The 14707-nt window shown below is 42.7% G+C and overlaps 1 long non-coding RNA gene across 1 annotated transcript; it reads left to right on the top strand.

Annotated features, from left to right (window-relative positions):
• The first annotated feature begins 73 nt into the window (after nt 1-73).
• Nucleotides 74-2554, top strand: LOC118414735. The gene is made up of 2 exons (XR_004831018.1): nt 74-188; nt 1446-2554. It is a non-coding gene; the product is annotated as an uncharacterized LOC118414735 (long non-coding RNA).
• Nucleotides 2555-14707: the final 12153 nt, after the last annotated feature.

The raw sequence follows: 14707 nt of genomic DNA on the forward strand, positions 1-14707 counted from the left end.
CGCCAGCATTTACCAAAATAATCATCCCATTCCTCTAACGCATCATGTAAGCTCTGTCTTCCATTTACGAAGAACAAAAATGCCCTTATTTTTTTTCTTTCCAGCCCTGCAAAACCAACATCATCTCCTTCCTGCAGCAGCAGGTTCTGATTGTGGGCGGGATCGGCATCGGCATCGGCCTTACTCAGGTTGGGCATTAGATTGTATACACGCGTAATATCCATGCTTTAGGCAGTGATAATAGTGCATGGTAGCCTGGGTAACATCCGGATAGTAATTCGCTCCTATGTTCTCTTCTGCTACAGCAGAGAAGCGACTGTATGTAGCCTATAATAAAAGTCAGAGAGAGAAGCGACTGTGTATAGTGTATAATAAACGTCGGGGTGAGAAGCGACTGTATATAGTGTATAATAAACGTCGGAGAGAGAAGCGACTGTATATAGTGTATAATAAACGTCGGAGAGAGAAGCGACTGTATATAGTGTATAATAAACGTCGGAGAGAGAAGCGACTGTATATAGTGTATAATAAACGTCGGAGAGAGAAGCGACTGTATATAGTGTATAATAAACGGAGCGAACTGCTATAGGGATGGTACCCAGGCTAGGTGCATGGACACACAGGGCTTAAACGTTCTTGTTTCCGGCTTTCGGAAGCGAGATCATTCCATCATGGGCATGTTGTTTCCATAAGGGGCCTTTCATTGTCATAGAATCGTAACGGCCTGGCTATGTCAGTGCAGAGTAAGTTAGATAACAGACAACATTACTAATTTTGATTGGTTACTTAGAGTTGTATGTCCAATTATATTGCGGTATCGAAATTTAAAAAAAAAGATGTCATTATTCAGCCTTTCTTTGGTTCACAAAGAAGACTCGGTTCACAAGGGTTATTTGAGTGATGTTCAGCACCAAGGACAGAGCTATGTCCCACTGCTTAGTCAGTGGCACCCCCTTTCCACTAGAGTCTGCGATCGCTGAACGACCAAAGATTTGACGAATCTGTCAAAAATTTAAAAGAGGAAAAACATACCTTTTAACGTTGTGTAGTGTAATTGTCTTGTAATATTACTTTTATATCTTGCACCACATTCCAATTATAAAGTCAAAGGTCAAACAAATTCGATTTTGTTCGCTGGATGTACGGTCGCCCAGAGGTTGCCGTCTTGTCGAAAATGACATTGGTTGGTGCAAATTGATTATCAGTGAAGGTTGTGGGTAAGTTTTTTATATCTTAATGGTAAAGGGACTAGGTAGGTAGGTTCAAGGTTGATGTTTCTGACTTAGGGAGAAGAGATGCTGCTCCAGTGAGAATTAGCTCAGTGCCCACAATTGGTCCATGTGGCCTTACACTCGAGCAAACTCGTTAAAAAGCACATTCTATGGTCTTTGTTTATCTGTGGCTCACCGGAAGTAACAAGTCTATTTTGTGTTATTGTGTTTCAGCTGATCGGGATGATTTTTGCCTGCTGCTTGTTCCATGCGAAGGGAAAAGAGAGCGACATCGTGTGAACTACAGTCACTACAGGAGATTGGAGTGTCCAAAATTATGTCCGCAGTATCTAGAAAGTTCTTATCTTTTCAACAAAGTTGTATCGAGATTTATCATCTTATGCTGAGTATTTTGGATGGATAGAATGTATTACAAGGAATAAGACAAAAAGTAAGAATGTATTACAAGGAATAAGAAAAAATCTTTGTAGATAATTGTAGGTGTTTGAGCTAACTTGAGTGAATCGTTTATGATTATAATCCATCAGATGTTATGAACCAAGCAGGAAGGGTCGTAGGACACACATCGCACAAGGAAGTTTAAGAAAACACATAGGAAGAATCATCTGGGCATTCATCTGGGCACAGTTATCAAAGTAAGGCTTTTTTGTTTCACCAGCAGTACATTCTCAAGGCAATGACTTGTTTTGAAACAACAATTATTCACTGGTGTTTCCACATAATCCCCTACGACTCTTCCTGACAATCTCTTTAACATTATTGTAGGTGTTCTGTCCACGATTATGATTGTAAAAAAGTGCAGGATATTTTTGTAGACTGAAATAATATGAAATTGGTATCCCTTGTTCTCATATCAATCCTAGTCGGATAGATCATGTATATGTACTTGTGTAGACGAGTTATGCTGTACATTGAGAGCCCGGCTAAAACTTGCATATCATTTTAGTTCGATTGTGTTGAACATAGCTTCTGCAACTGCGCCTTGGATTATAAATGTTTGCATAGAATTCAGTAACTGAAGCAACATGTCGATGTCATTGCGCAACATTATACATATCACGTTTTGTACAAAGTCCACAACACTTTCAAGTCTGCCTTGGGGGTGAGAAAAATCCTGCAAGCTGTCGTGCTTAAAAATACCGCAAGGTGTCACTGTTTCCATTCAAATCATGGTCTTTGCTTTCTAGCTTGGTGATTCGACTCTCTGTATGGAAGAACAATATCTTACAGAAGCTGTAAGGTACGTTTCTAGGCACATAATTATGTATATGTACTCGCTCTGGGTAATGCAGTTAATAGAACAAAATCTTTTTGGACGTGAAGCAGTTTGTCTTGTTCTTCTGTACCCGTGAATAGTTTCATCGGGTTGGTTGGTCACTAACTAAAGAGAATCTTTATCCTGATCTTTTGTACCCTTTTTATTCTTTTGTGCCACATTTAATCATGTAGAAGTTTCTACCATGTATATGACCCTTCATATGGGAACGACAAACCGTCTTGTCCTCTCTTATTACGCGGCATGTTACTAAAAGAAAAGAAAAGGAATAGTGAAATCATGTAATGTTTATTTCAAGGCTAGAGAAGGTAGAAAACCCAAACAGCTTTGTGACACTGACAAAATCATGGTAGGTTTTGATTGAAGAAATCATATTCATATTCTATTCATTCATTTTTCACTACCTATCCACTGTTGGTAACAGTACAGCCACAAAGTTTAGGATACTTCTAGCTTTATGTCATAAAGTACACAAATAGTACGTCTAGTATCTTCTATAGATAGCAAACCAGGGTAATCAGGAAAATAAACGTGGATTAGACTTGATACATCAAGACTCCTCTACTTTGCCGCCACTCATCGACCCGCTTGTGTTACCCAGAAGCGTGCTGCTTGTTTGTCAAACACATCTCTGGCCACTTATGCCAGTGGTTACCATAGTCTTTGATGACGTACAATGTTTCTACTATTAGAAGATAACGTTATATGATATGGTGAAGCAGTCGGTAATCCCCACTGCCCCACTGCGGCAGGTTATGAAGCAGAACAATGAATAAAACTTCAGTGTTCTGCTGAGGCGACGTTGATGGATATTTTATAGTTGGAGTATATCTAGTTGTAATTTCTATTCTCTGTCAGTGTGAGCAAATTTCATCTGCTCAAATTACAAAGTATTCATTTCTGTCTTTTCGTATCTTGTGAACAATATGTCCTACCAGCTTACATAAACCGTCTATTTCATTGAGGTGATGGTGATATATCCAACGGCCTTTCTATTTACAATGATTACTAGTATACTGATTGACTCTACTGTATGGTCCACTATAGTTCATTTCTCCCACTTTGCTATTCAGCTAGTACTAACAACAAACCAGTAGATGACGAAGATAGAAATGACATGAAAAGAAGGGAAGGGTTGGAACACCAAACACGGTATTCATGCCATGCCATATCTACAGTAGTTTGTGCAACACAAACTCCGCTGTCAGGGACCGTAATTGAACCCACCCCAAACACACTCACACATGTGGCCGGCCAAAATGTTTGGCGGGCTGCTATAAGCGAGATTTAATCAGGCTATATATACAAGGCATGTAATTTTTCAAAGGCAAGAAGCTGTTCTGTACAACACAAATTTTACAATGCAGGGCAGCAAGTATATCACAGCTTCAAAATTAAGTACACAAAGTATCAAATGGCCTGTTTTGAATGTCAGTGGCATATCATTGTCCCCCAGAATGAGTTGATAAAGTTGCATTGGGAATATATCTATTGACACGCTGCATATGTGAAGGAACGTCTATGTGGGGTTCTGTGCTGGATGCCAATAGTTATTCCTACAACAAAGCAGTTCACGAGCGTCCATTCATGCCGCACTCCATTTTCGTCAGCTGCAAATCCTTTATGAGATCCTTTTCTGCCTTCTCCATGGCCTTTTCATTGGTCTTGACACCAACTGCGTCCTTCCCGTACGCCTTGTAAACAAAGAGTGCGATATTATCGTGCGATGTTTCAGTTTCAGTGAAGTATTTCCTACCACCCTCCGCGTACAGTCTACCGATTAAAACGTCGACGAGTAAAACGGATTGCAAAGGGGTAGCACTGAATTTCGTAAGATCGGAAAAGAGCTGCATAAGGTTCTTTGAAGCTAGCGCATGTTCCATCCATCTCTTCTCTACTCCATTCTTTGCCTTCCCTGCGTACGCCTGTACTCTGGCTTCGTCAGGTACACCCTCTCCGTTAAAGCGACAGAGAAGGAGGTACACCGCGTTCTTATGATCATCCCCACGGAACGGTTTTTCGGTCGGCTGAAACCTGCTCATATTGCTGTAGAGAATATCTCCCTGAGCTCGAGCCTCTTTGATATAATTGACAGCCCAGAGCGGAGGGTCTGTATTCTTCGGTTTGTTGTCTTTGCGGTACGGGTTCCACTCTGCCCAAGTTGGTTCAGCCTCCCCCTTATCCTTCAACCAATACATCATTGGCAGCAGTGATCTGGGGTATAGGACACCCTCTGAGTCACCAGATGAAACCCGCCGCCATAACTTTCCTGCTTCGAATAGTTTTCTTTGGCCATATGTTACCGTCCCTGAGAAATTGGTAATGTCTCCTTCGCTGACCTCGTCGACATCGTCAGTCTCCCATCTGATTTGTCCGGCTATGGATAGTTCGATCAGCCTTTCTGTCATGTACTGTGGGGCATCCAGGAGCTCGAGTATTTCCATCGCGAAGATATGACAATCCATTGTAGTATTGATACGCAAAACAAACTCGCGGATCTTCCGCTTATACAGGTCTTTACTCAAGTCGAGCGCCACTATCAACTCATCTGCGAGCGTTTTCCAATCAGCCCTTCCAGTACGAAAGTTGATTTTAAATTCGCGGCAAGGATGCCTCTGCTTAAGAGGGTCTTGATTGCCAGCCGTGCTACTCACTTCGTCAGTATCCCACTTGATTTGTCGGGCTGAGGACAGTTTGATCAATCTTTGTTTTATGCAATTTGGGGCTCTCATCTTCTCAAGTAAGTCAATAGCGGGGGTTTGACCATCCATGATGACGTGTTCAGCATTGATCCACTCAACAAACTTATCGACCACCTTACCAGCCTTCCCGGACACCTCCCCTTTCTTCTCTTCGACGAGCGCCGCTCTTAACTCACCTTTGAGGGTTTTCGGATTGTTCCTTCCGGTACGAAAGTTAATCTTAAAGTCGGGGCGAGGATGGCTTGGTTTCAGCCTGTCATAGAAAACCCAACAATTTGAACGTCCACCAATCTCGTCTACATCGACATACGGTTCTTTCAACATTTGGTTGTATATCAATTTAACTTTGTCCTCCGCTTCCTGGAGGCGGTAGGACGCTTCCTCTGCCTCGGAGGGATAAGAGGCCATGATAAAAGCGAGACACCTTTCACCTTTCCGTGATAAGAGCGAGTTAATGAATGACAAATCTTGGTACTGGACGACTTTTATAACCTGGGCATCACCCTCCGTTGCAACCGCTGGCTCAATCTTCCCTCAACACGTTCTCCTTCTCCGATAGAGTGTTGCAAGTTGGAATCTACCGACTGTCTCGGTGCTTCTAGCGCTGTAACGTTTCACCGGCGTACCCACACTTTGGGGCAACACATCAGCTTATGGGTGCAGCTTTTTATATGGCAGTGAACGACCCAGATAATTAACAGACCAACGTTGCTACACCTGTTGGTAAACTTTGTACTCACAGTTCTGGACAGCAGAGAAAGCTAACTCTCCTCCTTAATAAACAGGTTTAGTTCTTGCTAGGCTGCAGTGAAGTGCTCACACGTACCTCAAGTCATACGTGGTCACTTTAAAACGTCCACAAGTGGTAAGACACAAGGGCGAAGGTGAAGAGACAAAATCTGATTCTGACACTCACGACCGTCACCCAAAGGTCCGCTGATTATTTGTCCGACGCACCCATGATCACGTCACATGATGACGTGACGTCAGGTGCTGACGTTTTATGATATCATCGTGAGAAGAGCAAATACGCAATGTGTTTTCGCACCACACCTGATGCTGGCATATCATAGTGCAAACAGGCGATATTGACAAAGGTGACATCATTACCTGCATGTATGCAGGTATGGTTTTGATGCTGGTGGAAACTTTTCGGTAGCCGGGGATGTAGGGCGCTGTATCTCGTGAACGGATGGTGCGAGCACAACGATTTTTGGTACGTGGGTTGGGGGTGGTAGCCTGACACTCAGGTGTGATTTTGGGCCTCCTGGCGCTTGACCTTGACATTGAAGGTGGCATTTTTTGTGTTTTTGGGGCACGTTTGGCGCTGTGTGTCCGGAACGATACGCGCCATTGCAACGATTTTTGGTGCATGGGTGGGGGGTTGTTGCCTGTTGCCTAGGATTGACTTTGGGCCTTGTCGCGTTTGAACTTGACCCGGCAGGTCGAATTTTGTGTCCGGGAGGGGTGTTTCCGGAGTTATATCTTCTGAACGGCTGGTGCTGGCGCAATGATATTTGGCACATGTGTCGGCGGTGGCTGAATAATGCTCAATTTTGATTTTGGCGCCCTTGGTGCTTGAACTTGACATTTTAGGTTACCTTTTGTGCGGGCACGGGGCGTGCGCTGTATCTCCGGAACGCAAGGTACCATTATGTTGCTATTTGGTACGTGAGTTGTTTGTGGTGTCCTGGTGGTCAGGTTTGATTTTGGGCCTCCTAGTGCTTGAACTTGATACTGTATAGGTTGACCCTGTTTTTGTGTGGTTGGAGCATCCTCCCAATATCTGCTTGGTTTTAAAAACAGATTATGGTTGGGTGTAGAACCATCATCTGGCCTGGGCCACCTTCAATGTATCAGGTTACTTAGTGGCACTGACAATTTGCCAGATGACGGGAGTGTACAAGATTATATATCTGTTGGTCAGGTATAATTGGAGTTTGCTTATTACTCTTTGTGGTGTTTCTAGAGCTGTATAGTACTGAGTTTTAAGTTCCGGTACAAGTTCCTTTACCCTGTTGGCAATCATGGTTGAACTTGAACTTAAACAGAAGAAGATGCAATTTTCTAATGTGGAGGAGAACTGTATAGAGTGTGGGAATAAGAGAAAGGTATGTGTATGATTTGTCCTGTGTTTCTTTTTGTTTCTTTGGTAATGCCATTTCCATACTGTATACAGGTAATTTGTTGTTTTGGGCCAGTCATATTCGCTTGGTTTTTGGGCCTGCTTAATCTATGGTACAGGCAGGGTTAAGTGGTGGAGGCTTAGCTTTGTTCTGTTTTGAATTCAGTATCGTTTGTTGCATTTTGTCGCGGCAAATATATGATGAAATTCCCCTTCTAAGCAACTGCTCATTGGTTTGCGGGGATGTTTGCTGGGTGTTTGCTCTGACTACAACAGCTTCTGAACTTTTCAAAGCTTCCATTGCCAGCAGCTTGCCATCTATAAATGGGATTGACAAGGACATTTTTCATAGTAAATTGTGCTGTTAAATTTGGCTTAGATACTACAGGAGATTTAGGTTTGGGTTGGATGGATTGAATGAAAATATCATACCACCCTGGGGACTAACTGTTGCTGCTGCATGGGGGCTACCACTATTCATATTGTCTAATGTCTATGGAACTACAGATAAAAGTATCATTGGTCAAATTATGCAAGTAACATTCCGATGTCAAGTGAATAACACCCCAGAAATAAATCTTTAATGAATATCATTGGAAGAACACAAACCAAGGAGACTTAGCAGCTGCATTAGGTCAGTACATTGAAATAGGAAGATATTAGTATATCATGTGACAGAGTAACTACATGTGCATGGGCCATCTGAGACAAAAAAAGGTAGCGTCTCAACAACTTCAAAGTACTGTGGTTGGTTACATACTTAAGAAATCCAAAATAAGTAATGTTCATCCATGTCCAAACTTACAAATTCAGAAAATGGAATTTCAGAGTCAGACTTTTGCATGGTGCACAACCAACACGGTAAAAAGCTCATTTTTCCAACCACGTACCATAGACAAAAAGGCAAAAATACACAATAGGTCTACAGAAACCCAATACATTTCATGCAGGCCTGAGGTCTACGAACTCTTGTTGATACTGCGACCATCGACACACGGCGCCAGGTAGTAAGGTACATCCGAATATTTCATTTGTCGTTTTATTTCACAAAGTTTGAAATAAATCATTCCACTTAGTGTCAAATTGTTACGACACAATGTTGGCACACATAAGCAAGGTCCTCTGACACGGTTTGGTATGTTTTATGGACCTTCTGGCGACCTTTAGCCAACTCTCCCCCTTAATGTAAAATCCTTAATGGACAGACTCGCCAGACCTCCATTCATACATGTAACTTTAACGTCCACAGAGAGTAGACACAATGGTGAAGGTGAAGCTACGAGATTCTCCTGCCTGCTCTGTCCTAATGAGATTCCGCCACTCTTTTACTCGGCCATCACCCAGAGGTTCGCTGCTCAGTATTTGCCCGACGCACCTAATGTGGTGAAGTCACATGATGCTAGGTGCTGACGTTTTATGATACCATCGCGAGAAGAGCACATACGCAACGTATTTTCGCACCACACCTGATGCTGGCATACATATCATAGTGCATACAGGCGATGTTGACAAAGACGATATTTACACTGCGATAATCTACACACGATGACAAATAGCAAGGTACATCTCTATATTTAATTTGTTGCTTTATTTCACAAGCTGTGAAATAAATCATTTCACATAATGTAAAATTGTTACAACACGATGTTGGCACACACAGACAAGGTCCTCAAAGGTTGGTATTTGCCTTAGACCTGCTGACGACCTATGTACTCGCAGTTCTGGACAGCGAACTCTGCCCCTGAATTGACAGATCTAATCTAGTTCTCGCCAGACCTCTAGTCATACGTGCTAACTTTAAAACGTCCACAGGGGGTAGACACAACGGCGAAGGTGAAGGTACAAGATTCTCCTGTTGTGCCGCCGATGAGATTCCGCCACTGTGTGACCCAGAGGTTCGCTGCTCATTTGTCCGACACACCTCTGGCACGTCACATGATGCTAGTTATAGGTGCTGACGTTTTATGATATTGGCTTTGTGAGAAGAGCAAACAACGGCGTGTTTTCAGATATAGTGCAAACAGGCGATGTTGGCACAGGCGATGCTCACACACGGGGATAGGTAGCAAGGTAACCCTTGATGTTTTCATTTTTATTTTATTTTAAGCATGTTCCAGATGTCAATTTTTCTCCTCCGTTACGATTTTAACACCCACGGTTTTAAACAATGTGAGCCTTAGCCTGTCTCAATGTACATGAAATCTGCTACGCTAATAAAATTCTTTGATTGATTGATTGATTGATTTCACTTAGTATGTATATATATGGCCTCCTTCGGTCAATATTGACCATGGTAAAATCCTAATTGATATCCGCCCTACAGCGTCGACTGTGTCCCGCTCCCTTCTTCCTCTGTCCCGCTCCCTTCTTCCTCTGTCCCGCTCCCTTCTTCCGCGGCCCCGCTTCCTTCTTCCGTGGTCCCGCTTCCTTCTTTCTTCGTCCCGCTATTTTCTTCCAACTTCTCAGTCTTGCTCGCCCCGTAAGCGCGGTAAACAAAGAGTGCAATATTATCATGTTTCTTAGTTATGTTTTCGGTTAGGTACATCCTGTCACCTTGTGCGTAAAGTCTACCGTTTACAATCTCAACAAGTAAGGCTGAGCATGAACTTAAAGGCTTTTCACAAAATGGCATTAAATTTTTTGCATCGTCATAGTAGTTTTGTATCAGTTTCTTGGACTTGTCCGCATGCTGCTTCCATCTGTGTTCCACTCCGTTCTTAGCCTTCCCCGCGTAAGCCTGAACTCTGGCTTTCTTAGGTACACTCTTCCCGTTAAAGCGACAGAGAAGGAGGTACACCGCGTTAGTATATTCATAAGGTTTCTGTCCTGGGGGAAACGTCTGTATTTGTTCATCAAGAACCTTTTTCTTCTTTAGATCATCAATATAGCGAGTGGCCCACGACGGAGTTTTTTTCTTTGATGGGACTGATGCCCCAGGGATATACTCCATCCAATAGCTCTTCTGCTTTGATGATGTTCTTGCATTGTCGTCCTGCTCTAACCAGTACATAACTGGTAGAAGGTCTTGACTGTCCCCCCTACGTGACACACTACACAGCGTACAGCAAGAATAAAGCTGCGATGCTTCAATCAGTTTTCTTTCGCTATAATCAAAATCCCAAAAATTTGTAGTGCCCTTTTTGGCCTTCTCATCTTTAGTATCCCATGCAACCTGTCCGGCAAGGTGCAGTTCCATCAAGTTACGTGAAATATATTGAGGTGGTCTCTGTGCGGGCGTCATGGACTCCATCACTGTCTTCGTTGAAATCGGGCCTTTCATCCTACGCTTATTTCTCATTGCAGTTTCGACAAAAGCGTTCATCTTCTCCTCAACTCCACGTGTCCAATTTTCGGTTTCTTTGACAGCTTCTTCGATCTCTCCTATGAGAGTTTGTTGGTCCATCCGTCCACTTTTAAAGTTGATTTTAAACTCGGGGAATTCTGATGGAAGAAGCTGGCTTGGTTTCAACTGGTCGTGGATCTCCCTACATGCTGCCTTTTTCTTATCTTTGCCGCCCTGCGTTTCGCCAAACTTCATTGAATATATAGCTCTAAGCTCGGTCTTTACTCCCTGGAGACGATCGTCCAGTGAGAGATTAACTGCCATGATAAATAGGTAGTTGATAAAGAAATGTCGTCTTCTTCTTCAATAGTTTGAATCTGCCGGCTATCACAATGCCACGTTACGCCCCACTGGCAACGTCACCATTCGGCGCAACGCACCAGCTTCATAAGAAGACGATGACAACTTGTTAAATGTACATGGTAGCGAACGACCCAGACAATTAACAGACTAACGTTGTTACCCCTGCTGGCGAACTTTGTACCAGTTCTGGACAAGAGGAAAAAGCCAACTCGCCTCCTGAATAGACACAGGTAGTTCTCGTCAGACTCCATTAAAAACGTTCACACGCACGTCTAGTCATACGTCTAGTCATACGACTTTCACTGACCTTCAGAATGGGGTAGACACATAGACACATGGCGAACATGAAGCCGTTAGGCTCTCCTGACTGTGTCGCGCTTAAGATTCAGCCTCTCTGTGACTGCAACTATGTGTCCGACACACCTATAAGGCCAGGTATGTTTAACATTCGTTGCCAATGTTACCGATGACGTACATTGTTGTGTCTGCCAGGAGCTAATGTTATGTGCATGATACGTGCCTTAAGAGAAGAACAATCACGACGTGCTTTCACTGCACACCTGATGTTGACACGTCTAGAGTGAACTTTTCTTCCCCTCAGGCGAAGTTGACACATGGGGATATGCATTTGTGTGTCGTTTATTGTTTTACTGCCCAACCTGCCAGAACCAAAGATTCCTCTGCTGTGCCACCAGTGGAATTATTAAAGATTTATAGCTTCTTATTCGTCCAGCACACCCTAGACTACTTATGCTTGATATTCGTTACCAACGTTACCGATGACGTTAATTGTTGTCGTTGCCAGGATTTACGAATATGTGGTATGGGCTTCAACACACGACGTGAATTTTCACATCACAGCTGATGTTGACACTGCGTGTTGTAGGTAGTGTTAACTATTCTTCCCCTCAGGCGATGTTGATAGGCATTTAGGTACTCCTCGATGTTTCATAACCATGATGATAACGTTATATTATTTTATTTCACAACCTACCATATCTACACACTCTCCTGTGCCACCAGTCAGTCAGTCAGTAGCCACTCTCATGGTGACTTGTACCTAACGACCAAAGTTCGCTGCTCATGTTAAAATTATAGTCCAACATACTGTAAATGCATAAAGGGGATTTGATTTCGCGTTAGCGGGAAAGTGGAGTGTTCGCTGTGATTTTAAGTTCGCGGTAGTGTCATACACTGTAGTCACATACTCTAATGGAAAAATGTTCGCGGTGGTTTTAAGTTCGCGGCAAGACTGCCTCAAACCGCGAACACAAAACCACCGCGAACATTTCTGCATTTACAGTATACATAGCCACCTATGTTTGACATTCGTTACCAACGTTACCGATGACGTTCATTGTTACCACTTCCAGGAGCTAATTAAGGTTATATGGTATGGGCTTCAGACGAGAACAAATACGCGTGATGTTTATATCACACCTAGTTCTGCGCTTGAGGTACGATGTTGGCACACACACGGACAACCTTTGCACACGTTCTATGATTCCCGCACCCTTACAGTGATTTTCTTTCCAGTTTGAGGAGTATACAAGCCCATTTGCTCGTAATACAAGCTGAAACTTTCAGTCAGCCTGGACCTAATCATATGTGAATACTTATGGGATGACCGGGGATGGGCGATACTCAAAACAATGGTCCATTTCGCTAAAGGGTTCTGTTAGGAGGAGTATCCGACGTCCATTGGCGTTTTGAAAACCTGCCTTCGTATAAACAACACTACTACCTTTGTTTTAGACCAAGATTGACCATAGAAGCTTGGGAAAATGACTTTCAATTCTCCTCTACTTCGCTCTTGTTTTTTCTTGGGCCTGTAACCAAAAACGCCAGCCGATATAATCTGTTCATTTTCGAATCGGTCCAGCATTCGGTCTACTGATTTTTTCTGGACTGGTGCAACATTTCAGCATTTGACACTGGTAACGAAAAGTAAACGGTATTCATCAAAACAAACTTTATGAAAGCGTTTGTTCCATCGTACAAGACATCTTGATGATTATCTACGATTCGCTGCTGACGTCATCTTCCGACTTCCGGAACATCAGTGAAGCGAATCGTACATCTAAAGAAGGTCGACAAGTTTGACCGAAAACTTATGATGAGTTCCTTTCTTTTGTGTTAGACATCTTCGTACCAGTAGTCTCCGTGAGCTACAGCTGAATAAGGGAGACTTGTAGGTGAGTAAGATATCGCTAGAGGTCTCTCTCAGTACAAAGTGCAAACATGTTCTCATCTGGCTCGAGTCAAACTTTCGGACAATGATGATGTTTTGCTGTCCGATGTCATAGAGACAATCGTAGAGATTGAATTATTGCCCTTGCCACACTTTTCGTCCTCCAACAAAACACCCGACATAGTGGTTGAAGTTGCCGAATCAAAAAAATGAAAAACTAATATGTAATGTTGAAACAAAACTCACCTTTGTAGAGATGTAGATGGAATGTAGCATTATTGTAAATCAGATATCTTATACTCTGTTGGGCAGGAATGTGCACTTGTAACGAAACTAAGCACGTTTTACCAATGGGTACGATTTTGTGCGAACGGTTCGCCCAAAGAAAGTTTAATATGACATCTTGGCCGCTGACCGTCAAGTAGAATACATATACCTGCGACACCAATACTTAGAATCAGACCACGTTACCACAACGCTATTATTATACACAATACCTTAAATATTTGTGCCAAAATACTTTTTCATTCATAACTTCTCTGTTACAGATACCCTCGTTGTATGCCTTTCATTGCTTTTGTTTTGTTTGCAATTTGCCCTCGGTTACGGGTTTGTATTCGGTTTTTGTTCTTATAAATCGTTATTTTTATTATTTGGATTCCCTAAAACTGGGACCATATATATTGCTTACTCATAACTGTACCTCCTTACTCATAACTATAACTCCTGTGCCTTTTGTACTATAAACGTTGACAACAATATTTTCCAGGCTATCCAAAATACTTCTCATGCACATATATCGATAACCACTGATTCGCGAAAACCGAAACAACTGTGACCCCTCCCCTCCAGCTACACCCCCCCCCCCGACCAACACTCAGCGGTTGATACCAAACACTTTGGGAACAAATTCAAAGAACGTTTAAAAGGCACATTTCTCTTTAATCATGCAAAAGTTCCTGTTCATACAGGAGCACTCTACAGGATCTTCTTGCTCATAACCCTCCTTGGTTCCTGTCGCTTGTTGATACAGCGGTAAATGACATGTCCAGCTTATAATACACGGCTTGTCTTTTTATATACGGACTCTACTGTACACGTAGCAGAATACACTGTATGCTCCATGTGATGAGTACATGTCAGTGCAACTTTGGTACTCACCTAGCGCCTATAACAAACCAATGAAGAAAATGAAGATATGTACAGTATGATATGAGAGTTGGAACACCAGATGTGATCCCATGCCTATAAGCCTAGAGGACATTATCTCATGTCCTTTGTTAAAAATCAACTTGGTATTCCGTACGTTATAGAACTTAGTTAAACACTATGTGATCTGTTCTGAATCTCAGTTGTATATTATTGTCATTTGGAATAGTAAGGATGGGTTGTTTATATATGACATGTTTGAATTAAGGGGGTAATGACCCACCCCGAGGTGTATATGGTGTCATAACGCCTGTCCTTTGCTATAACCCCCCGCGAAGGTTTTATCCAATAGCTCCAGGACCTAGAGTTCAGCTTTTACTAGTTTT

The sequence above is a fragment of the Branchiostoma floridae genome, chromosome 4 (genome assembly GCF_000003815.2).
Source record: "Branchiostoma floridae strain S238N-H82 chromosome 4, Bfl_VNyyK, whole genome shotgun sequence".
NCBI classification, from domain to species: Eukaryota; Metazoa; Chordata; class Leptocardii; order Amphioxiformes; family Branchiostomatidae; genus Branchiostoma; species Branchiostoma floridae.